The sequence below is a fragment of the Lissotriton helveticus genome, chromosome 5_1, assembly GCF_964261635.1.
Source record: "Lissotriton helveticus chromosome 5_1, aLisHel1.1, whole genome shotgun sequence".
NCBI lineage: Eukaryota > Metazoa > Chordata > Amphibia > Caudata > Salamandridae > Lissotriton > Lissotriton helveticus.
The window spans coordinates 1,796,496,947-1,796,521,073 of record NC_136065.1 but is presented as its reverse complement, the minus strand read 5'-3'; positions in this window follow the sequence as shown (position 1 = coordinate 1,796,521,073).

Genomic DNA, 24,127 nt, shown 5'->3' with positions numbered 1-24,127 from the left:
TACACGAGCTGGAAATGGCCCGGCTCAAAATGGACGTTGAACTGAAGTTGGCCGAACAGAAAATCAACTTAGAGCACCTGCGTCTCCGAGAAGAAAGGGAGGAGAAACAGAGACAAAGGGAGCTCGAGGAAAAGAAACTGGCATATGAACATGAGCGGAAATTAGCTGAAATCGACCTACGCAAACAGAATAAAGAAGCAGGGGTGCCCGAGCAACCCCACACTCCAGGGGCAACAGAGAAGAAGGTACACATCCCCAAGGATGTCGTTCGAGAATACTTCCGAGAGGACGACATCCAGCAATGGTTTAAGGCCTATGAAATCGCTATGACTGCACACCGGATCGATAGAAGCGATTGGGGGGCCGGTCTGTGGGGGAGATTCCTCAATGAGGGCCGCGACGCCCTGCTGCAACTCCCGGACCACCAGATGACCTCCTATGACCATATGAAAGCTGCACTCCTCACCCGCTATGGCCTCACACCCGAGATGTACCGTCAGAGGTTCCGAGACTGCACCCGCATCCCAGGTACAACTTGGGTGGACTATGTCAATTACTTTAGCCGAGCCTTCGAGGGCTGGATCAAAGGAAGCAAGGTCACAACCTACGAACAACTGTTCAATCTTATGGTATGGGAGCATCTGTCGAACAATTGCTTCATTGAACTTCGCCAGCACCTCCTCGACAGCAAGTTAACGGATCCCCGGCAGCTCGCAGCCGAAGCAGACCGGTGGGAGATCACCAGAGTGAGTCGAAATGGGTCCTCCGAACAGAACCGGAACAACAGTGGTCAGCACCGTCCCCGAGGAGGTGGAGGCCAAGGACGCGGAAGAAGCAACGCTCCGGTCACCCCCACTACCAGCCCCACCCCCCCGGCCAACCGGGGCAGCACCCCAGCGCGACCGGGACATCGAGCCAATGTTACCTGCCATCGATGCCAACGAGTCGGACACTATGCAAACGACCCAAACTGCCCCCAGTACCAGAGCCCAAGACCCCGCCAAGTAGCCGCTGCTGCTCTGGGGGAGGAACAGATCTCAGAGGAACAAGAAGAATATGAACAGGAACACCAAGAATGGGAGCCAGCCGCCATGGCTCTCGCCTGCCTAGGGGGGAGAGACATGGTCCCGCGGGTCCCCCTACCCGCTAATACCCAGAAGTACAGCCAATGGGTGGGCATCAATGGACGCCGGGCTGAAGCCCTTCGTGACACTGGGGCCAGTGTAACAGCCGTCCGCTGTCACCTGGTGACCCCCGAACAATACTTACCAAACATTCTCTGCCCTGTACGTTCAGCCGATAACTCAGAAAGTCTGTGTCGGATGGCCTGCGTCCCCTTCGAATGGGGAGGGGTCTCCGGCATGTTGAAGGTGACGGTCCGAGATGATGCCCCCGTAGACTGCCTCCTGGGTAATGACCTGGAAAGCTCTCCATGGGCAGCAGTCGAACGAAAAGAGCACCTGGGGATGCTGGGCGTCCCGGACTGGGCGTGCGTCACCACCCGGTCCATGACCGCCCGTGCCAACACCCGCCCAGAGGAACTCGAATGGCCGGCGCCACCGCCTCCGGTCGCCCCCGCCGAAACCACCGACCGTGACGTCCCCCCCGAACCAGCTCAACCTCCAGACCTCGCTAACCTCGACCAGTGGCCTCAAGAGGGGGGGCCCACGCAAGAACAATTTCGCCAAGAACAAAAGACCTGTCCCTCCCTCGAGGGACTCCGCCAGCAAGCGCTAGCCCAAAGCGCAGGGGATACCTCCGGAACTCACTGGGTCTACTGGGACAATGATCTGCTGTACAGTGAGCAAAGAATCGCGGAGCTGGGGGCCAGCCGAGTCCTAGTGGTACCCCTCCGTTTTAGAGACTTTCTGCTAAACCTGGCCCACGATGTCCCCCTGGCAGGACACTTGGGTCAAGACAAAACCTATAGCCGCCTGGTGACCCACTTCTTCTGGCCCAAAATGAGGGACAATGTACACCAGCATTGCCGATCTTGCCCCACGTGCCAAGCCAGTGGGAAGAGCGGCCGCAAACTGAAAGCCCCCCTGCAACCTTTTCCCGTGGTCACCACCCCGTTCGAGAGGGTCGGAATCGATATCGTAGGGCCCCTGGACCCGCGCACAAAACAAGGCCATCGATTCATCCTGGTGCTAGTGGACCACGCCACCCGCTACCCGGAGGCTGTTCCCCTGCGGACTGTGACAGCCCCGGTAGTCGGCCGGGCTCTGATGGGGATCTTCTCCCGGGTGGGCTTCCCCCGGGAGGTCGTCAGTGACAGAGGCACGAACTTTATTTCGAAATATATGAAATCTCTCTGGCAACAGTGCGGGGTTACCTACCGGTTCACGACCCCCTATCACCCTCAAGGAAACGGACTCGTTGAGCGGTTCAACCGCACGCTCAAAGGGATGATCGGGGGGTTGGAAGAGCCCCTCCGTCGCCAGTGGGATGTGCTGCTGCCGTGCCTCCTCTTCGCATATCGAGAGGTTCCCCAGAAGTCCCTGGGCTTCAGCCCATTTGAACTGCTATATGGACACCCCGTGCGCGGGCCGCTCAGCCTAGTTAAGGAAGGCTGGGAGATGCCCCCTCTAAAGAACCCACCAGATGTTTTCCGCTACCTCCTAACACTCCGCAACCAGACCCGGCGATTCCGAGAACTAGCAAAAGCCAACCTAGAGGCCAGTCAAGAGGACATGAAAAGGTGGTAGGACCGGAATGCCTCCTCCATCGAATTTGAACCTGGGCAACAGGTATGGGTGATGTCCCCCACCGAACCCTGCGCCCTACAAGACAAGTGGACAGGGCCCTTCAAAGTGGTCGAGCGCAAGGGTCCGGCTACCTATCTCATCGACTTGGAATCTTCCCGGAACCCCCTCCGGGTCCTCCACGCTAACAGACTGAAACCGCACTTTGTACGGACAGAACTCAGCCTCCTGATGGCCACAGACAATGGGGCTGAAGAGGACTCCGAGCCCCTCCCGGACCTCCTACGAACGCGGGAGAAAGACGGTTCCGTAGATGGGGTCCGACTCTCAGAGGCCCTCACCCGAGAGCAACACCAGGAGTGCCAAGTTCTCCTGTCACAATTCGCCAGCCTGTTCTCCCTCACCCCAGGTGTCACTTCCTGGTGTACGCACGATGTGGACACGGGGGACAGCCCCCCTATCCGCCACCGGGCCTACCGCGTGCCAGATCGGGTACGGGCCTGCATCCAAGAGGAAGTAGCCAAAATGCTCACGCTCGGGGTCATCGAGCCCTCAGACAGCCCCTGGGCCAGCCCTGTAGTACTGGTCCCCAAAGCAGCTGCCCCCGGCACCACACCAGAACTCCGGTTCTGCGTCGACTACCGGGGCTTGAATGCGGTCACCAGGACAGACGCACATCCCATCCCCCGGGCAGATGAACTAATCGACCGCATGGGAGCTGCCCGCTACCTCAGTATCTTCGACCTGACGGCGGGCTACTGGCAAATCGGCCTCACACCCCGGGCACAAGAACGTTCTGCCTTTTCCACTCCCGATGGCCATTACCATTTCACAGTCATGCCCTTCGGCATGAAGAATGCCCCAGCAACATTCCAACGGCTCGTCAATCAGGTCCTGGCGGGGCTCGAAGGATTCAGCGCCGCCTACCTAGACGACATCGCTGTATACAGCAACCAGTGGTCCGAGCACCTCCACCACCTCCGAGCAGTGCTGCACGCCCTTCAGCAAGCTGGCCTCACGATCAAGGCCAGCAAATGTCAAATTGGGCAAGGGTCTGTAACCTACCTCGGGCACCAGGTGGGGAGCGGCCTGGTGGCCCCTCTGCAGCTAAAAATTGCCGCCATCCAGTCCTGGCAGCCCCCCATTACCCAGACCGAGGTACGAGCCTTCCTGGGCCTCACGGGCTATTACCGAAGGTTCGTGAAAGACTATGGTACTATCGTGAGGCCCCTCACAGAACTCACGTCAAAAAATCAGCCCCAGAAAGTCAACTGGACCCCAGAGTGTCAAGCTGCATTTGAACAATTGAAAGCCGCCATGTGCTCCGCCCCTGTGCTCCAGGCCCCCGACTACAGCCGGGAGTTCATCGTCCAGACGGATGCCTCCGACCATGGCATTGGGGCAGTCCTGTCTCAAGTGAACACCGAAGGCCGTGATCAACCGGTGGCCTTCATCAGCCGGCGACTCCTACCACGGGAACAACGCCGGAGCACCATAGAGAGGGAGGCCTTCGCGGTGGTATGGGCCCTCAAGAAGCTCCGGCCCTACCTTTTTGGCACACCCTTTCGGGTACAGACCGACCACCGACCCCTGCAGTGGCTGATGCAGATGCGGGGGGAAAACCCGAAGTTACTACGCTGGTCCATCTCCCTACAAGGGATGGACTTCACAGTTGAACATCGGCCTGGGCCAGATCACGCCAACGCAGATGGCCTGTCCCGGTTCTTCCGCCTCGACGAGAAGAGTCCCCAAGAGAATGGGTAACTCTCCCCGCCTTCAGCTGGGGGGGACGCATGTTGGACAGGCCACATGAAGGGCCGCTCTCCCCCGGCCCAACCAGGCCCGAGCCAGCCACGCAAGTACCACACACCACCATTGCACGTCCACCGTCCCCGCAGGGACCCCTACACTCGAACCTGTTGACCGCGTAGGCCGACCCACTACCGGCCTGCGCGCCCATCCTGGGCGCCATCTTGGACACTCCACCACGAGGCCGCCTGGCCCCCGATCGACCTCAACCCTGGGCCTGGCCAGGCCTCAGACATCCCGGCACCAACATCCACCCAGGAGGTGAGCGGGCTACTTGGTCAGTCAATGGGAGCAAGAGGTGTCGATGGCTCTCCCCCGCCAAGTACCGCTCGCCCATCGCCTCCCCGGGCGCTGGCTCCACTCCCCTGCTGGGTGTCTGAACTCCCTCATCCCGGACCTCCCGACCTCCAAGTGCGAGGGTCCGGACATCAAAGCACACCAGCCCTATAACTGGGGCAGCTCCAGAGCAGGACGGGAGTTGTATCTTGGAGTCGAGAGACGCAAAGAAGAACTCATCCTTGACGGACTACTGGCGCTGCCGTAGCTCTGTCTTGTGCACCCTCGTCTTGCCTGCTGGCGCTGCCGCGGCTTTGGGAACCACCCTATCCTTCATCGTCGTCGGGACCTGCTGGCGTGGCCGCGGACCGTTTGTAACCACCACCTTCATCGGGACCTGCTGGCTCTGCCGCGGACCGTCGTCTTCCTTCATCCATCTCGGGACCTGCTGGCTCCGCCGCGGCCCGTTCATCTACACCACCGAGCTCGAGGATTGAGAGCTATTTCCATCTTTTTGGTAACAAGACTGTCCCGCTACCCTTTTCCCAAACAGAGACCAGAATAGAGGGGACCCCTGAGTCCAGACCTCCTTGTACCATTCTACCGTACTTGAAGAATTGCCTATAAAGTATCGTTGAACTTTATCATTGTGTGGGTGTCCGTCTGTGGGGGGGGAGTTACTTGTCTGTACGATTCACTGGAGACGGCTCTCCCCGGAGACCTCTCCCCTTATCCTCGGCCGACCCTCCCGGTCCGTCTAACACTGTCACTCTGCACTCTGCACTCACTGTCACTCTGCACTCTGCACTCACTGTCACTCTGCACTCTGCACTCACTGTCACTCTGCACTCTGCACTCACTGTCACTCTGCACTCTGCACTCACTGTCACTCTGCACTCTGCACTCACTGTCACTCTGCACTCTGCACTCACTGTCACTCTGCACTCTGCACTCACTGTCACTCTGCACTCTGCACTCACTGTCACTCTGCACTCTGCACTCACTGTCACTCTGCACTCTGCACTCACTGTCACTCTCGCACTCTGCACTCTCACTGTCACTCTCGCACTCTGCACTCTCACTGTCACTCTCGCACTCTGCACTGTCACTGTCACTCTCGCACTCTGCACTCACTGTCACTCTCGCACTCTGCACTCACTGTCACTCTCGCACTCTGCACTCACTGTCACTCTCGCACTCTGCACTCACTGTCACTCTCGCACTCTGCACTCACTGTCACTCTCGCACTCTGCACTCACTGTCACTCTCGCACTCTGCACTCACTGTCACTCTCGCACTCTGCACTCACTGTCACACTCGCACTCTGCACTCACTGTCACACTCTGCACTCACTGTCACACTCTGCACTCACTGTCACACTCTGCACTCACTGTCACACTCGCACTCTGCACTCACTGTCACACTCGCACTCTGCACTCACTGTCACACTCGCACTCTGCACTCACTTTCACACTCGCACTCTGCACTCACTCTCACACTCGCACTCTGCACTCACAGTCATTCTCGCACTCTGCACTCAGTCACTCTCGCACTCTGCACTCAGTCACTCTCGCACTCTGCACTCAGTCACTCTCGCACTCTGCACTCAGTCACTCTCGCACTCTGCACTCAGTCACTCTCGCACTCTGCACTCAGTCACTCTTGCACTCTGCACTCAGTCACTCTCGCACTCTGCACTCAGTCACTCTCTGTTGGACAGGCCCCACGAAGGGCTCGCTCCCTCCCCGCATGACAGGGCCCAGACACCGGCTCTCCGGGGGCTACCCGCAGAAGCAACCCTGTTAGACGGGGACCCTGAGGGTCGGCCGGATACTGAGGGAGAGATCCCCGAGGGGGACCGTCTCCGGTGATCGTACAGACAAGTTACCTCCCTCCCCACAAACAGGCACCACACCAAGTCGAGTTCAATGCTTTATATAAGGTTCTTAAGGCAAGGATATCAGCGATACAGGATATCTCGGACCCGGGGGTCCTCTCACTTCTAGTCTCTGTAGGGAAAGGGGGTAGCGGGACAGTCTTGGTACCGGATCGGTACAGGTAGTGGTAAGGGGCGAGCTCACAATCCTCGAGCTGGAGGGTCTGTGGATCGGGCCGCGGCAGCGCCAGCAGGCCAAGATGGTAGTCTCACAAGGCAGAGGGCCGCGGCAGCGCCAGCAGGCCAAGTCGATGGTTTCACGAGGCAGAGGGCCGCGGCAGCGCCAGCAGGCCAAGATGGTAGTCTCACAAGGCAGAGGGCCGCGGCAGCGCCAGCAGGCCAAGTCGATGGTTTCACGAGGCAGAGGGCCGCGGCAGCGCCAGCAGGCCAAGATGGTTTCACTAGGCAGAGGGCCGCGGCAGCGCCAGCAGGCCAAGACGATGGTTTCACGAGGCAGAGGGCCGCGGCAGCGCCAGCAGGCCAAGATGGGTTCACGAGGCAGAGGGCCGCGGCAGCGCCAGCAGGCCAGTCACGGATGAGTTCTTCTCGGGTCTCTCGACTCCAGGATACCACTCCCTTCCTGGTCTGGCACTGCCCCAGTTATAGGTCTGGTCCCCTTTGATGTCCGGACCCTCGCGCCTGGGGGCCGGGAGGTCCGGGATGAGGGAGTCCAGACACCCAGCAGGGGGGTGGAGCCAGCGCCCAGGGCGGCCGGGGGTGATCGACACCTGGCGGAGGGGAGCCGTTGACGATTCCTTCTCCCATTGATTTGCCAAGTGGTCACTCTGCCTCCTGGGGGGAGGTTGGTGCCCCGATGTCTGGGCCGGCCGGGCCCAGGGTGAGGGTCGAGTTGAGGCCACGCGGCCTCGTGCTGCAGTGCCCCAAGATGGCGGCCGGTTCGATGTTGTGGTGTGGATGGTGACCCGGGCCAGCTGGGTCCGGGGCTGGTGTCTTGTAGTGGAGGGATTGCAGGGTACTTCGGGTGGTCGTTTAGGGACTCTGGCTGGGGATGCAGGGAGAGCCAGGGTCCAGGTCCTACTGCGGGGAGGGGGGGCAGCCCGACCATGCGGCCTGTCCAACATGCGTCCCCCCCAGCTGAAGGCGGGGAGAGTCAGCCATCTTCCTGGGGACTCTCCTCGCTGAGGCGGAAAAAGCGTGACAGGCCGTCGGCGTTGGCGTGGTCCTGGCCTGGACGATGTTCCACCGTGAAGTCCATCCCCTGCAGGGAGATGGACCAGCGCAACAGCTTCGGGTTTTCCCCCCGCATTTGCATCAGCCATTGCAGGGGTCGGTGGTCTGTTTGCACCCGGAAGTGGGTGCCGAAGAGGTATGGCCGGAGCTTCTTGAGTGCCCAGACTACGGCGAAGGCCTCTCTCTCAATGGTGCTCCAGCGCTGTTCTCGGGGCAAGAGGCGTCTGCTGATGAAGACCACCGGATGGTCGACCCCTTCGGCGTTGAGTTGGGAGAGGACGGCCCCCACACCATGATCGGAGGCGTCCGTCTGCACAATGAATTCCCGGCTGTAGTCGGGAGCCTGGAGCACGGGGGCCGTGCACATGGCGGTCTTTAGTTTCTCGAAGGCCGATTGGCAGTCCAGGGTCCAGTTGACGGTTTTGGGGCCCTTTTTGGAGGTGAGCTCTGTGAGGGGCCCCACGATGCTGCCATAGTCCTTCACGAACCGCCGGTAGTATCCGGTGAGCCCCAGGAAGGCCCGGACCTCCGTTTGGGTCGTAGGGGGTTGCCAGGCCTGGATGGCAGCAATCTTGAGTTGGAGAGGAGCCACTAGCCCGCTTCCCACTTGGTGTCCCAGGTAGGTCACGGACCCTTGGCCAACCTGGCACTTGCTGGCCTTGATGGTGAGCCCGGCTTGCTGGAGGGCGTGTAGAACCTCCCGCAGGTGGCGGAGGTGGTCGGTCCACTGGTGGCTGTACACAGCAATGTCGTCCAGGTAGGCGGCGCTGAAGTCTTCCAGGCCCGCCAGTACCTGGTTTACCAGCCGTTGGAACGTGGCCGGGGCGTTTTTCATGCCGAAGGGCATGACTTTAAAGTGGTAGTGCCCGTCTGGGGTAGAGAAGGCGGATCGTTCTTGGGCCCGAGGGGTGAGGCCGATCTGCCAGTAGCCCGCTGTTAGGTCGAAGATGCTCAGGTAGCGGGCGGCCCCCATCCGGTCAATTAGCTCGTCGGCCCGGGGGATGGGATGAGCGTCGGTCCTGGTAACTGCATTCAGCCCCCGATAGTCCACGCAGAACCGGAGCTCAGGGGCAACGCCCGGGGCGGCCGCCTTGGGAACCAGGACGACTGGGCTTGCCCAGGGGCTGTCTGAGGGTTCGATCACTCCCAGGGTCAGCATTTTGGACACCTCGGTCTGGATGCAGGCTCGTACCCGGTCTGGTACGCGGTATGCCCGGTGTCGGATAGGAGGGCTGTCCCCGGTGTCCACATCGTGGAGGCACCAGGGGGTGACTCCGGGGGTGAGGGAGAACAGGGAGGCGAACCGCCTCAGGAGCGTTTGGCAGTCTTGGCGTTGCTCCGGGGACAGGGCCTCGGAGAGCTGGACCCCTTCCACTGAGCCATCCTGCTCGAAGGCCCTCAGTAAGTCCGGAAGGGGTTCGGAGTCTTCTTCTGTCCCATTATCGGTAGCCATCAGGAGGCTGAGCTCGGATCGCACAAAATGGGGTTTTAGCCTGTTGGCATGGAGGACCCGTAGGGGGTTCCGGGCAGTCTCCATGTCGATTAAATAGGTGACGGCCCTTTGCGTTCGATTACCTTGAAGGGCCCGGACCATCGGTCTTGGAGTGCACAGGGTTCAACCGGGGACATCACCCAGACCTGTTGTCCCGGTTCGAACTCAATGGAGGACGCGTGCTGATCGTACCACCTCTTCATGTCCTCCTGACTGGCCTCGAGATTGGCTTTGGCGGTGTCTCGGAACTGCCGGGTCTGGTTGCGGAGAGCCAGGAGGTACCTGTAGATGTCCGGGGGAGTTTTCTGGGGAGGCTGCTCCCAACCTTCCTTGACTAGGCTGAGGGGGCCCCGGACGGGGTGCCCGTACAGGAGTTCAAATGGGCTGAAGCCGAGGGACTTCTGCGGGACCTCCCGATAGGCAAACAGGAGGCAGGGAAGTAGCACGTCCCACTGGCGTCGAAGGGGTTCTTCTAGGCCCATAATCATCCCCTTGAGGGTGCGGTTGAACCTCTCGACCAGTCCGTTTCCTTGCGGGTGATAGGGGGTCGTGAATTTGTAGGTGACCCCGCATTGTTGCCAAAGAGACTTCATATATCTGGAGATAAAGTTCGTGCCCCTGTCACTGACGACCTCCCGGGGGAACCCCACCCGGGAGAAGATCCCCATCAGGGCCCGGCCCACCACGGGGGCCGTCACCGTCCGAAGAGGGATGGTCTCGGGATAGCGAGTGGCGTGGTCTACGAGGACCAGGATGAACCGGTGTCCTTGGGCTGTTCGAGGGTCGAGGGGCCCCACAATGTCTATTCCCACTCGTTCAAACGGGGTGGTGACGACAGGAAAGGGTTGCAATGGTGCTTTGATTTTTCGGCCACTTTTTCCGCTGGCCTGGCAGGTGGGGCAGGCCTTGCAGTGGTTGGTGACATCCTTTCGCATGTGGGGCCAGAAAAAATGGGTCACCAGGCGGTCGTAGGTTTTATCCTGCCCCAGGTGTCCGGCAAGGGGGACATCGTGGGCTAAGTTCAGGAGGAAGTCTCGGAAGCGAAGGGGCACCACCAGCACCCGACTGGCCCCTAGTTCCGCCACTTTCTGCTCGCTGTAGAGCAGGTCTTGGTCCCAGTAGATCCAGTGGGCCCCCGAGGTATCCCCGGTGCTCTGGGCCAGGGCTTGCTGCCGGAGTCCTTCGAGAGAGGGACAGGTTTTCTGTTCGGCCCGGAATTGTTCCTGCGTGGGGCCTCCCTCCTGCCGCCATTGTGCCAGGTCAGGGACGTCCCGAAGCTGGTCGGATCCTTCTTCGGTTTGGGTCAATGGACTGGCTCCTGGGGCGGCCTCCTCTGGGATGAGCGCGGGAGGAGGTTCTGGCCACTCGGGCTCTTCTGGGCTGGGGACCGCGCGGGCGGTCATGGACCGGGTCGTGACGCAGACCCATTCGGGGAGGCCAAGCATCCCCAGGTGCTCCCTCCGTTCGACAGCTGCCCATGGAGAGCTTTCAAGGTCGTTTCCTAGGAGGCAGTCCACGGGGGCATCATCGCGGACAGTTACTTTTAACATCCCTGTTACTCCTCCCCACTCGAAGGGGACGCAGGCCATGTGGCATAGGCTTTCGGAGTTGTCGGCTGATCGGACAGGGCAAAGAATGTTCGGCAAGATTTGGTCGGGAGTGACGAGGTGGCGTCGGACCGCCGTTACACTGGCCCCGGTGTCGCGGAGGGCTTCCGCCCGGCGGCCATTAATGTTGACCCATTGACCGTACTTCTGGGTGTTGGCGGGAAGGGGGGCCCGCGGAATCATGTCTCTCTCCCCTAAGCAGACCAGTGCCATGGCGGCGGGCGCCCATTCAGAGGGATCGGTCTCGTACTCTTCTTGGTCTTTCGGGATTAGTTCTTCCCCTAGGGCCGCCGCTGCAACTTGGCGGGGGGTAGTGTTCGGATTCTTTGGGCAGTTGGGATCACTGGCGTAGTGGCCGGGTCGCTGGCACCTGTGGCACGTAATGTTGGCCCGGAAACCGGCCCGGACGGCAGGGCTTCCTCGGCCAACCGGGGTCGAGGGGTTTCTGGGGGGTGACGAGGGGCCGGGGTCTCTCCCCCGACCCTGACTCCCTCCTCCCCCTCGGGGGCTATACGGTCTGGATAATTCGCTGGGTGCGTTCCGGCCAACTCGGGTGCTTTCCCACCGGTCGGCTTCGACGGCGAGTTGTCGAGGGTCGGTTAGCTTACTGTCCAGGAGGTGTTGCCGGAGCTCCACGAAGCAGTTGTTCGACAGGTGTTCCCATACGATAAGGTCAAAGAGTTGTTCGTAGGTGGTTACTTTGTTGCCCTTGATCCACCCCTCGAAGGCTCGGCTAAAAAAGTTCACGTACTCCACCCAAGTTGTACCCGGAATCCGTTTGCAGTCGCGGAACCGTTGGCGGTACATCTCAGGTGTGAGCCCGTATCGAGTGAGGAGGGCGGCCTTCATGTGGTCGTAGGAGGTCATCAGCTGGTCCGGGAGTTGCAGCAGGGCGTCCCGCCCTTCGTTGACAAACCTCCCCCATAATCCGGCTCCCCAATCGCTTCGGGGAATCCGGTGGGAGGTCATTGCCACCTCATAGGCTTTAAACCACTGCTGTATATCATCGTTCTTGTGGTATTCCCGGATGACATCTTTGGGGATGTGAACCTTGGGTTCGGTCGAGGCAGACGGGGTCGGTCGTTCGGGGAGCCCGAGGTCTTTATTCTGTTTCTGGATCTCCAGTGCTTTGAGATCGCGCTCATGTTCGTACTCTAGTTTCTTTTCCTCTAGCTCTCTCTGTCTTTGCTTGTCTTCTCGCTCTTCCTTGAGCCGTAAGTGTTCCAGGGTTATTTTTTGTTCGGCCAGCTTGAGTTCTCCATCCAAGCGAAGTCGGGCTAGTTCTAATTCGTGGAGTCTGGTTTTTTCTCTTTCTCGGATCTCTTCCAGGGAGAGACCCGCTCTTTCTTTAGTTGGTGCGGGGCTCGTTTCGGTCGTTTGTGTTCGGGGTACGGCCGTACCCGTTTCCGCCCAGGCTTCTAGGGCTCGTTTGAAGTCTTCCTTCGTACTCAGACCCGTGGTTGGGAGACCAAGTTCCATGCAATATTGCTTCAGTTCTCGGTGGTTGTAGTCTTCCAATTTTTCCATCTGGAATTTCTCCGTTGTTCCGCTCTCTGTTGTCATGGTGGTCGTGTGTCGTGGGTCGGGTGACTTTCTGTACGATTATGCGTAGGTTCGGATCCCGTCGCTGGCCACCAATGTTAGACGGGGACCCTGAGGGTCGGCCGGATACTGAGGGAGAGATCCCCGAGGGGGACCGTCTCCGGTGATCGTACAGACAAGTTACCTCCCTCCCCACAAACAGGCACCACACCAAGTCGAGTTCAATGCTTTATATAAGGTTCTTAAGGCAAGGATATCAGCGATACAGGATATCTCGGACCCGGGGGTCCTCTCACTTCTAGTCTCTGTAGGGAAAGGGGGTAGCGGGACAGTCTTGGTACCGGATCGGTACAGGTAGTGGTAAGGGGCGAGCTCACAATCCTCGAGCTGGAGGGTCTGTGGATCGGGCCGCGGCAGCGCCAGCAGGCCAAGATGGTAGTCTCACAAGGCAGAGGGCCGCGGCAGCGCCAGCAGGCCAAGTCGATGGTTTCACGAGGCAGAGGGCCGCGGCAGCGCCAGCAGGCCAAGATGGTAGTCTCACAAGGCAGAGGGCCGCGGCAGCGCCAGCAGGCCAAGTCGATGGTTTCACGAGGCAGAGGGCCGCGGCAGCGCCAGCAGGCCAAGATGGTTTCACTAGGCAGAGGGCCGCGGCAGCGCCAGCAGGCCAAGACGATGGTTTCACGAGGCAGAGGGCCGCGGCAGCGCCAGCAGGCCAAGATGGGTTCACGAGGCAGAGGGCCGCGGCAGCGCCAGCAGGCCAGTCACGGATGAGTTCTTCTCGGGTCTCTCGACTCCAGGATACCACTCCCTTCCTGGTCTGGCACTGCCCCAGTTATAGGTCTGGTCCCCTTTGATGTCCGGACCCTCGCGCCTGGGGGCCGGGAGGTCCGGGATGAGGGAGTCCAGACACCCAGCAGGGGGGTGGAGCCAGCGCCCAGGGCGGCCGGGGGTGATCGACACCTGGCGGAGGGGAGCCGTTGACGATTCCTTCTCCCATTGATTTGCCAAGTGGTCACTCTGCCTCCTGGGGGGAGGTTGGTGCCCCGATGTTGGGGCCGGCCGGGCCCAGGGTTAGGGTCGAGTTGAGGCCACGCGGCCTCGTGCTGCAGTGCCCCAAGATGGCGGCCGGTTCGATGTCGTGGTGTGGATGGTGACCCGGGCCAGCTGGGTCCGGGGCTGGTGTCTTGTAGTGGAGGGATTGCAGGGTACTTCGGGTGGTCGTTTAGGGACTCTGGCTGGGGATGCAGGGAGAGCCAGGGTCCAGGTCCTACTGCGGGGAGGGGGGGCAGCCCGACCATGCGGCCTGTCCAACAAACCCGCAACCCGTCCCCTCCGGGACGCCTGCTCCCGGATATCTCTGTGTCACGGGCCCGGGCCCCCGTCAGCCCCATTGCCCGGCCCAGCCGCCATCTTGGACACTGCACCACGCGGCCGCGTGGCCTCAGCTCGACCCCAACCCTGGGCCCGGCCAGGCCCCACCATCCATCCAGGAGGTGAACGGACCACTTGGCAGGCTAATGGGAGAAAGAAGTGTCGATGGCTCTCCCCCGCCAGGTGCCGATCGCCCCCAGCCTCCCCGGGTGCTGGCTCCACACCCCTGCTGGGTGTCTGGACTCCCTCATCCCGGACCTCCCGACCTCCCAGTGCGAGGGTCCGGACATCAAAGGGCGCCAGACCTATAACCGAGGAGCCCCAGAGCAGGAAGGCAGTTGTATCCTGGAGTCGAGAGACACCGAGAAGAACTCATCCTTGACGGACTGCTGGCGCTGCCGCAGCCCTGCCTTGTGAACTATCTTCCTGCCTGCTGGCGCTGCCGCGGCCTTCTGCAACCTTCATCCTCGTGGGACCTGCTGGCGCTGCCGCGGCCCGTTGTAACTTCCATCCTCGTTGGGACCTGCTGGCGCTGCCGCGGCCCGTTGCCACCTACGATCTCTTCGGGACCTGCTGGCGCTGCCGCGGTCCGACCCGTCCGACCGCCGAGCTCGAGGATTGTGAGCTACCGCCGTTTCACCTCAGTACCCGTAGGTACCAAGACTGTCCCGCTACCCCCTTTCCCTACTAGAGACTAGAATTGAGAGGATCATCGTGTCCTGATCTCCTTGTATCGTACTACCTTACTTCAAGAACTGCCTATAAAAGGTGTTACTCTGATCTTCGTGTGGTGTCCATCTGTGGGGGGGGGGGGGGAGTTACTTGTCTGTACGATCGCTGGAGACAGCCCTCACCGGAGGCCTCTCCCCTTGTGCTCGGCCGACCCTCCAGGTCCCCGTCTAACATTGGTGGCCAGCGGCGCGATCCGAACCAACGCGTAACCGTACAGAGAGTAACTCACCCTACGACTAATCCACAATGACGACCAGAGAGAGCGGATCTGCAGAGAAATTCCAGATGGAAAAACTGGAAGAGTACAACCACCGAGAGCTAAAACAATTTTGCATAGAACTAGGCATTGCCACCACCGGTCTGAGCACGAAAGAGGACTTCAAACACGCCCTAGAATCCTGGGCAGAGACAAATATCGCCGGACCCCGGGACCCCGAAGCCCCGGAGACAAACACCACTCTGACGGAAGAAAGGAGAACGGATCTCTCCCGGGAAGAGATCCGAGAACGAGAGAAAAATAGACTACACGAGTTAGAGTTGGCACGGCTCAAATTAGACGGAGAATTGAAACTGGCAGAACAAAAGATGAACTTAGAACACTTACGGCTCCAAGAAGAGCGAGAGGAAAAGCAGAGACAGAGAGAACTCGAAGAAAAAAGACTGGCATACGAACACGAGTGCAAGCTAGCGGAGATAGAAATGCGCAAACAGAACAAAGACCTAGGGGTGCCCGAGCAACCGCGCCCCCCAGGTACTACCGAACAGAAGGTCCACATCCCCAAGGATGTGGTCCGTGAATACTATCGGAACGACGACATACAGCAGTGGTTCAAGGCCTACGAGATCGCCATGACTGCCCACCGGATCGCTCGAAGTGACTGGGGAGCCGGTCTATGGGGGAGATTCGTCAATGAAGGCCGGGATGCCCTGCTGCAGCTTCCGGACCATCAAATGACGTCCTATGACCACATGAAGGCCGCCCTCCTCAGTCGATATGGGCTGACGCCCGAGATGTACCGCCAGAGGTTCCGCAACTGCACCCGGATCCCGGGTACAACCTGGATAGAATATGTGAACTATTTCAGCCGAGCCTTCGAGGGATGGATCAGGGTAGCAACGTAACAACCTACGAACAGCTCTTCAACCTCATTGTGTGGGAGCACCTCTCCAACAACTGCTTCGTCGAGCTCAGGCAGCACCTCCTCGACAGTAAATTGACTGACCCACGGCAGCTCGCCGCCGAGGCTGACCGATGGGAGAGCACCCGAGTGACCCGGAGTGGGCCAAACGAGCAGAACAGAACCAACCAAGGTCATCATCGTCCCCGAGGAGGAGGAGGAGGAGGACAGGGCCGGGGCAGAGACGCCGTCCCGGCCGCTCCCGCCAACAACACCCCGCCCCCGGCCGGCCGGGGCAACCCCCCGATGCGCCCGGGGTTCCGAGCCAACGTTACGTGTCATCGATGCCAGCGAGTCGGCCCCTATGCCAGTGACCCGACCTGCCCAAAGAACCAGACCCCCGGACCCCGCCAGGTGGCTGCCGCCGCCCTAGGAGAAGAGCAAGTCTCCGAAGAGCCTGAAGAGTATGAGCAGGAGCAGCCCGAGTGGGAACCTGCCGCCATGACCCTGGCCTGCCTAGGGGGAAGAGACCTGATCCCGCGGGCTCCCCTACCAGCCAACACCAGGAAATACAGCCAGTGGGTGAACATAAATGGGCGTAAGGCCGAAGCCCTGCGTGACACAGGGGCCAGTGTGACGGCCGTCCGTTGTCACCTGGTGACCCCAGAACAAATTCTGCCAAACGTTCTTTGCCCCGTCCGATCGGCCGACAATTCGGAGAGCCTGTGTCGGATGGCCTGCGTCCCCTTCGAATGGGGAGGAGTCTCCGGTATGTTAAAAGTGACTGTCCGCGACGATGCCCCCGTGGACTGCCTCCTGGGGAACGATCTCGAGAGTTCCCCGTGGGCAGCCGTTGAAAGAAGAGAGCACCTGGGGATGTTAGGCCTCCCGGGCTGGGCGTGCGTAACAACCCGGTCCATGGCCGCCGACACCATCCCTAGATCTGAAGAACCCGAATGGCCAGCACCTCCTCCCCCGATCGCTCCAGAGGGAGACTCCATCCCTACCGACACCCCGGAACAAACCCACGAAGAGCCCGCTCAGCCCCAAGACCTTCCGGACCTGGCTCAGTGGCGTCAGGAAGGGGGGCCCACCCAAGAACAATTCCGGCAAGAGCAAAAGACATGTCCCTCCCTCGAGGGACTGCGACAGCAAGCGCTCGCCCAGGGCGCAGGAGACACCGCAGGGGCCCACTGGATCTATTGGGACAATGACTGTTGGACAGGCCCCACGAAGGGCTCGCTCCCTCCCCGCACGACAGGGCCCAGACACCGGCTCTCCGGGGGCTACCCGCAGAAGCAACCCGCAACCCGTCCCCTCCGGGACGCCTGCTCCCGGATATCTCTGTGTCACGTGCCCGGGCCCCCGTCAGCCCCATTGCCCGGCCCAGCCGCCATCTTGGACACTGCACCACGCGGCCGCGTGGCCTCAGCTCGACCCCAACCCTGGGCCCGGCCAGGCCCCGCCATCCCGGCACCACCATCCATCCAGGAGGTGAACGGACCACTTGGCAGGCTAATGGGAGAAAGAAGTGTCGATGGCTCTCCCCCGCCAGGTGCCGATCGCCCCCAGCCTCCCCGGGTGCTGGCTCCACCCCCCTGCTGGGTGTCTGGACTCCCTCATCCCGGACCTCCCGACCTCCCAGTGCGAGGGTCCGGACATCAAAGGGCGCCAGACCTATAACCGAGGCAGCCCCAGAGCAGGAAGGCAGTTGTATCCTGGAGTCGAGACACCGAGAAGAACTCATCCTTGACGGACTGCTGGCGCTGCTGCAGCCCTGCCTTGTGAACTATCGTCCTGCCTGCTGGTGCTGCCGCGGCCTTCTGCAACCTTCATCCTCGTGGGACCTGCTGGCGCTGCCGCGGCCCGTTGTAACTTCCATCCTCGTTGGGACCTGCTGGCGCTGCCGCGGCCCGTTGCCACCTACGATCTCTTCGGGACCTGCTGGCGCTGCCGCGGTCCGACCCGTCCGACCACCGAGCTCGAGGATTGTGAGCTACCGCCGTTTCACCTCAGTACCCGTAGGTACCAAGACTGTCCCGCTACCCCCTTCCCCTACTAGAGACTAGAATTTAAAGGATCATCGTGTCCTGACCTCCTTGTATCGTACTACCTTACTTCAAGAACTGCCTATAAAAGGTGTTAATCTGATCTTCGTGTGGTGTCCATCTGTGGGGGGGGGAAGTTACTTGTCTGTACGATCGCTGGAGACGGCCCTCACCGGAGGCCTCTCCCCTTGTGCTCGGCCGACCCTCCAGGTCCCCGTCTAACATTGGTGGCCAGCGGCGCGATCCGAACCAACGCGTAAACCGTACAGAGAGTAACTCACCCTACGACTAATCCACAATGACGACCAGAGAGAGCGGATCTGCAGAGAAATTCCAGATGGAAAAACTGGAAGAGTACAACCACCGAGAGCTAAAACAATTTTGCATAGAACTAGGCATTGCCACCACCGGTCTGAGCACGAAAGAGGACTTCAAACACGCCCTAGAATCCTGGGCAGAGACAAATATCGCCGGATCCCGGGACCCCGAAGCCCCGGAGACAAACACCACTCTGACGGAAGAAAGGAGAACGGATCTCTCCCGGGAAGAGATCCGAGAACGAGAGAAAAATAGACTACACGAGTTAGAGCTGGCACGGCTCAAATTAGACGGAGAATTGAAACTGGCAGAACAAAAGATGAACTTAGAACACTTACGGCTCCAAGAAGAGCGAGAGGAAAAGCAGAGACAGAGAGAACTCGAAGAAAAAAGACTGGCATACGAACACGAGTGCAAGCTAGCGGAGATAGAAATGCGCAAACAGAACAAAGACCTAGGGGTGCCCGAGCAACCGCGCCCCCCAGGTACTACCGAACAGAAGGTCCACATCCCCAAGGATGTGGTCCGTGAATACTATCGGAACGACGACATACAGCAGTGGTTCAAGGCCTACGAGATCGCCATGACTGCCCACCGGATCGCTCGAAGTGACTGGGGAGCCGGTCTATGGGGGAGATTAGTCAATGAAGGCCGGGATGCCCTGCTGCAGCTTCCGGACCATCAAATGACGTCCTATGACCACATGAAGGCCGCCCTCCTCAGTCGATATGGGCTGACGCCCGAGATGTACCGCCAGAGGTTCCGCGACTGCACCCGGATCCCGGGTACAACCTGGATAGAATATGTGAACTATTTCAGCCGAGCCTTCGAGGGATGGATCAAGGGTAGCAACGTAACAACCTACGAACAGCTCTTCAACCTCATTGTGTGGGAGCACCTCTCCAACAACTGCTTCGTCGAGCTCAGGCAGCACCTCCTCGACAGTAAATTGACTGACCCACGGCAGCTCGCCGCTGAGGCTGACCGATGGGAGAGCACCCGAGTGACCCGGAGTGGGCCAAACGAGCAGAACAGAACCAACCAAGGTCATCATCGTCCCCGAGGAGGAGGAGGAGGACGGGGCCGGGGCAGAGACGCCGTCCCGGCCGCTCCCGTCAACAACACCCCGCCCCCGGCCGGCCGGGGCAACCCCCCGATGCGCCCGGGGTTCCGAGCCAACGTTGCGTGTCATCGATGCCAGCGAGTCGGCCACTATGCCAGTGACCCGACCTGCCCAAAGAACCAGACCCCCGGACCCCGCCAGGTGGCTGCCGCCGCCCTAGGAGAAGAGCAAGTCTCCGAAGAGCCTGAAGAGTATGAGCAGGAGCAGCCCGAGTGGGAACCTGCCGCCATGACCCTGGCCTGCCTAGGGGGAAGAGACCTGATCCCGCGGGCTCCTCTACCAGCCAACACCAGGAAATACAGCCAGTGGGTGAGCATAAATGGGCGTAAGGCCGAAGCCCTGCGTGACACAGGGGCCAGTGTGACGGCCGTCCGTTGTCACCTGGTGACCCCAGAACAAATTCTGCCAAACGTTCTTTGCCCCGTCCGATCGGCCGACAATTCGGAGAGCCTGTGTCGGATGGCCTGCGTCCCCTTCGAATGGGGAGGAGTCTCCGGTATGTTAAAAGTGACTGTCCGCGATGATGCCCCCGTGGACTGCCTCCTGGGGAACGATCTCGAGAGTTCCCTGTGGGCAGCAGTTGAAAGAAGAGAGCACCTGGGGATGTTAGGCCTCCCGGGCTGGGCGTGCGTAACAACCCGGTCCATGGCCGCCGACACCATCCCTAGATCTGAAGAACCCGAATGGCCAGCACCTCCTCCCCCGATCGCTTCAGAGGGAGACTCCATCCCTACCGACACCCCGGAACAAACCCACGAGGAGCCCGCTCAGCCCCAAGACCTTCCGGACCTGGCTCAGTGGCGTCAGGAAGGGGGGCCCACCCAAGAACAATTCCGGCATGAGCAAAAGACATGTCCCTCCCTCGAGGGACTGCGACAGCAAGCGCTCGCCCAGGGCACAGGAGACACCGCAGGGGCCCACTGGATCTATTGGGACAATGACCTACTGTACAGCGAACAAAGAATAGCGGAGCTGGGGGCCAGTCGAGTGCTGGTGGTGCCCCTCCGTTTCAGAGACTTCCTTCTGAACTTGGCCCATGATGTCCCCCTGGCTGGACACTTGGGGCAAGACAAAACATACAACCGCCTGGTGACTCACTTTTACTGGCCGAAAATGAGAAATGACGTCTCCACCCACTGCCGGTCCTGCCCGACCTGCCAGGCCAGCGGGAAGAGCGGCCGCAAACTCAAGGCACCTCTGCAACCATTCCCCGTTGTGACCACCCCGTTCGAAAGGGTGGGAATAGACATTGTGGGGCCCCTGGACCCCCGAACAGCACAAGGGCATCGATTCATCCTGGTCCTGGTGGACCACGCCACCCGCTATCCTGAGGCGGTTCCCCTTCGAACTGTAACAGCCCCAGTGGTAGGTCGAGCCTTAATGGGGGTCTTCTCTCGAGTGGGCTTCCCCAGGGAAGTCGTCAGCGACAGGGGCACGAACTTTATTTCAAAATATATGAAATCCCTATGGCAACAGTGCGGAGTCACCTACCAATTCACAACCCCCTATCACCCGCAAGGAAACGGACTGGTCGAGCGATTCAACTGCACTCTCAAGGGGATGATCATGGGGCTGGAAGAACCCCTACGCCGCCAGTGGGACGTGCTACTACCGTGCCTCCTCTTCGCCTACCGAGAAGTCCCCCAGAAGTCCCTCGGCTTCAGCCCTTTCGAACTCCTGTACGGACACCCTGTTCGCGGGCCTCTCAGCCTAGTTAAAGAAGAGTGGGAAATGGCCCCCCTGAAGACCCCTCCAGACGTCTACAAGTACCTCCTGACCCTCCGTAATCAGACCCGGCGTTTCAGAGAGCTCGCCAAAGCCAATCTTGAAGCCAGTCAGGAGGACATGAAGAAGTGGTACGATCAACATGCCTCCTCCATCGAATTAGAGCCTGGCCAGCAGGTATGGGTGATGTCCCCCATCGAACCTTGTGCCTTACAGGACAAATGGACGGCGCCCTTCAAGGTGATCGAGCGTAAGAGCCCCGTCACCTACCTAATCGACATGGAATCCCCCCGGAACCCCCTCCGGGTCCTCCACGCCAACAGACTCAAACCCCACTTCGTGCGCTCGGAGCTCAGCCTGCTGATGGCTACAGACAGTGGGGCGGAAGAGGACTCCGAGCCCCTCCCTGACCTACTGGGGGCCGGGGAAAAAGATGGTTCAGTAGACGGGGTCCAACTCTCCGAGGCTCTGACCCCGGAGCAGCGCCAAGACTGTCAGGCCCTCCTGCTGCAATTTGCAAACCTATTCTCCCTCACACCCGGGGTCACCCCCTGGTGTCTGCACGACGTGGACACTGGCGACAGTCCTCCTATCCGACACCGGCCGTACCGAGTACCAGATCGGGTACGCACCTGCATCCAAGAAGAAGTCTCCAAGATGCTCGCACTCGGAGTCATCGAACCCTCGGACAGCCCCTGGGCCAGCCCGGTTGTACTGGTCCCCAAAGCTGCGGCCCCGGGCACCACACCCGAGCTCCGGTTCTGCGTCGACTATCGGGGTCTGAACGCTGTCACCCGAACCGACGCTCACCCCATCCCCCGAGCCGACGAACTAGTTGACCGCATGGGGGCGGCCCGCTACCTAAGCATCTTCGACCTGACGGCGGGCTACTGGCAGATCGGCCTCACCCCCAGGGCACAAGAACGATCCGCTTTCTCCACCCCGGATGGACACTACCATTTCAGAGTGATGCCATTCGGCATGAAAAACGCTCCAGCCACGTTTCAACGACTTGTGAACCAGGTATTGGCGGGCCTCGAAGAGTTCAGCGCCGCATACCTGGACGACATCGCGGTGTATAGCCGCCACTGGTCAGACCACCTCCGCCACCTCCGAGGGGTCCTGCAGGCCCTCCAACGGGCCGGCCTCACAATCAAGGCCAGCAAGTGCCAAATCAGCCAGGGGTCCGTGACCTACCTCGGACACCAAGTGGGGAGCGGTCTGGTGGCCCCCTCCAGCTCAAGATCGCTGCCATCCAGTCCTGGCGCCCCCCCGTAACCCAAACCGAGGTCCGAGCCTTCTTGGGGCTCACCGGATACTATCGGCGGTTCGTAAAGGACTATGGCAGCATTGTGGGGCCCCTCACGGAACTCACATCCAAGACCAACCCAAAAACAGTCAACTGGATTCCCGACTGTCAAGCGGCCTTCGAGAGGCTGAAGGCCGCCATGTGCACCGCTCCTGTGCTCCAGGCCCCCGACTACAGCCGTGAGTTCATCGTCCAGACTGATGCCTCAGACCATGGCATCGGGGCCGTCCTCTCCCAACTGAACCCCGAGGGAGTCGACCAACCAGTGGCCTTCATCAGCAGACGCCTCCTGCCCCGAGAACAGCGCTGGAGCACCATTGAGCGAGAGGCCTTCGCAGTAGTATGGGCCCTCAAGAAGCTCCGGCCTTACCTCTTCGGAACCCACTTCCGGGTACAAACAGATCATCGGCCCCTGCAATGGCTAATGCAAATGCGGGGGGAGAACCCCAAACTATTGCGATGGTCCATCTCCCTGCAGGGGATGGACTTCACTGTGGAGCATCGCCCTGGCCAAGACCACGCCAACGCGGATGGCCTGTCCCGCTTTTTCCGCCTCGACGAGGAGAGTCCCCAAGAGGATGGGTGACTCTCCCCGCCTTCAGCTGGGGGGGACGCATGTTGGACAGGCCCCACGAAGGGCTCGCTCCCTCCCCGCATGACAGGGCCCAGACACCGGCTCTCCGGGGGCTACCCACAGAAGCAACCCGCAACCCGTCCCCTCCGGGACGCCTGCTCCCGGATATCTCTGTGTCACGGGCCCGGGCCCCCGTCAGCCCCATTGCCCGGCCCAGCCGCCATCTTGGACACTGCACCACGCGGCCGCGTGGCCTCAGCTCGACCCCAACCCTGGGCCCGGCCAGGCCCCGCCATCCCGGCACCACCATCCATCCAGGAGGTGAACGGACCACTTGGCAGGCTAATGGGAGAAAGAAGTGTCGATGGCTCTCCCCCGCCAGGTGCCGATCGCCCCCAGCCTCCCCGGGTGCTGGCTCCACCCCCCTGCTGGGTGTCTGGACTCCCTCATCCCGGACCTCCCGACCTCCCAGTGCGAGGGTCCGGACATCAAAGGGCGCCAGACCTATAACCGAGGAGCCCCAGAGCAGGAAGGCAGTTGTATCCTGGAGTCGAGAGACACCGAGAAGAACTCATCCTTGACGGACTGCTGGCGCTGCCGCAGCCCTGCCTTGTGAACTATCGTCCTGCCTGCTGGCGCTGCCGCGGCCTTCTGCAACCTTCATCCTCGTGGGACCTGCTGGCGCTGCCGCGGCCCGTTGTAACTTCCATCCTCGTTGGGACCTGCTGGCGCTGCCGCGGCCCGTTGCCACCTACGATCTCTTCGGGACCTGCTGGCGCTGCCGCGGTCCGACCCGTCCGACCGCCGAGCTCGAGGATTGTGAGCTACCGCCGTTTCACCTCAGTACCCGTAGGTACCAAGACTGTCCCGCTACCCCCTTTCCCTACTAGAGACTAGAATTGAGAGGATCATCGTGTCCTGATCTCCTTGTATCGTACTACCTTACTTCAAGTACTGCCTATAAAAGGTGTTACTCTGATCTTCGTGTGGTGTCCATCTGTGGGGGGGGAAGTTACTTGTCTGTACGATCGCTGGAGACGGCCCTCACCGGAGGCCTCTCCCCTTGTGCTCGGCCGACCCTCCAGGTCCCCGTCTAACACTCTCGCACTCTGCACTCAGTCACTCTCGCACTCTGCACTCAGTCACTCTCGCACTCTGCACTCAGTCACTCTCGCACTCTGCACTCAGTCACTCTCGCACTCTGCACTCAGTCACTCTCGCACTCACTCTCGCACTCACTCTCGCACTCAC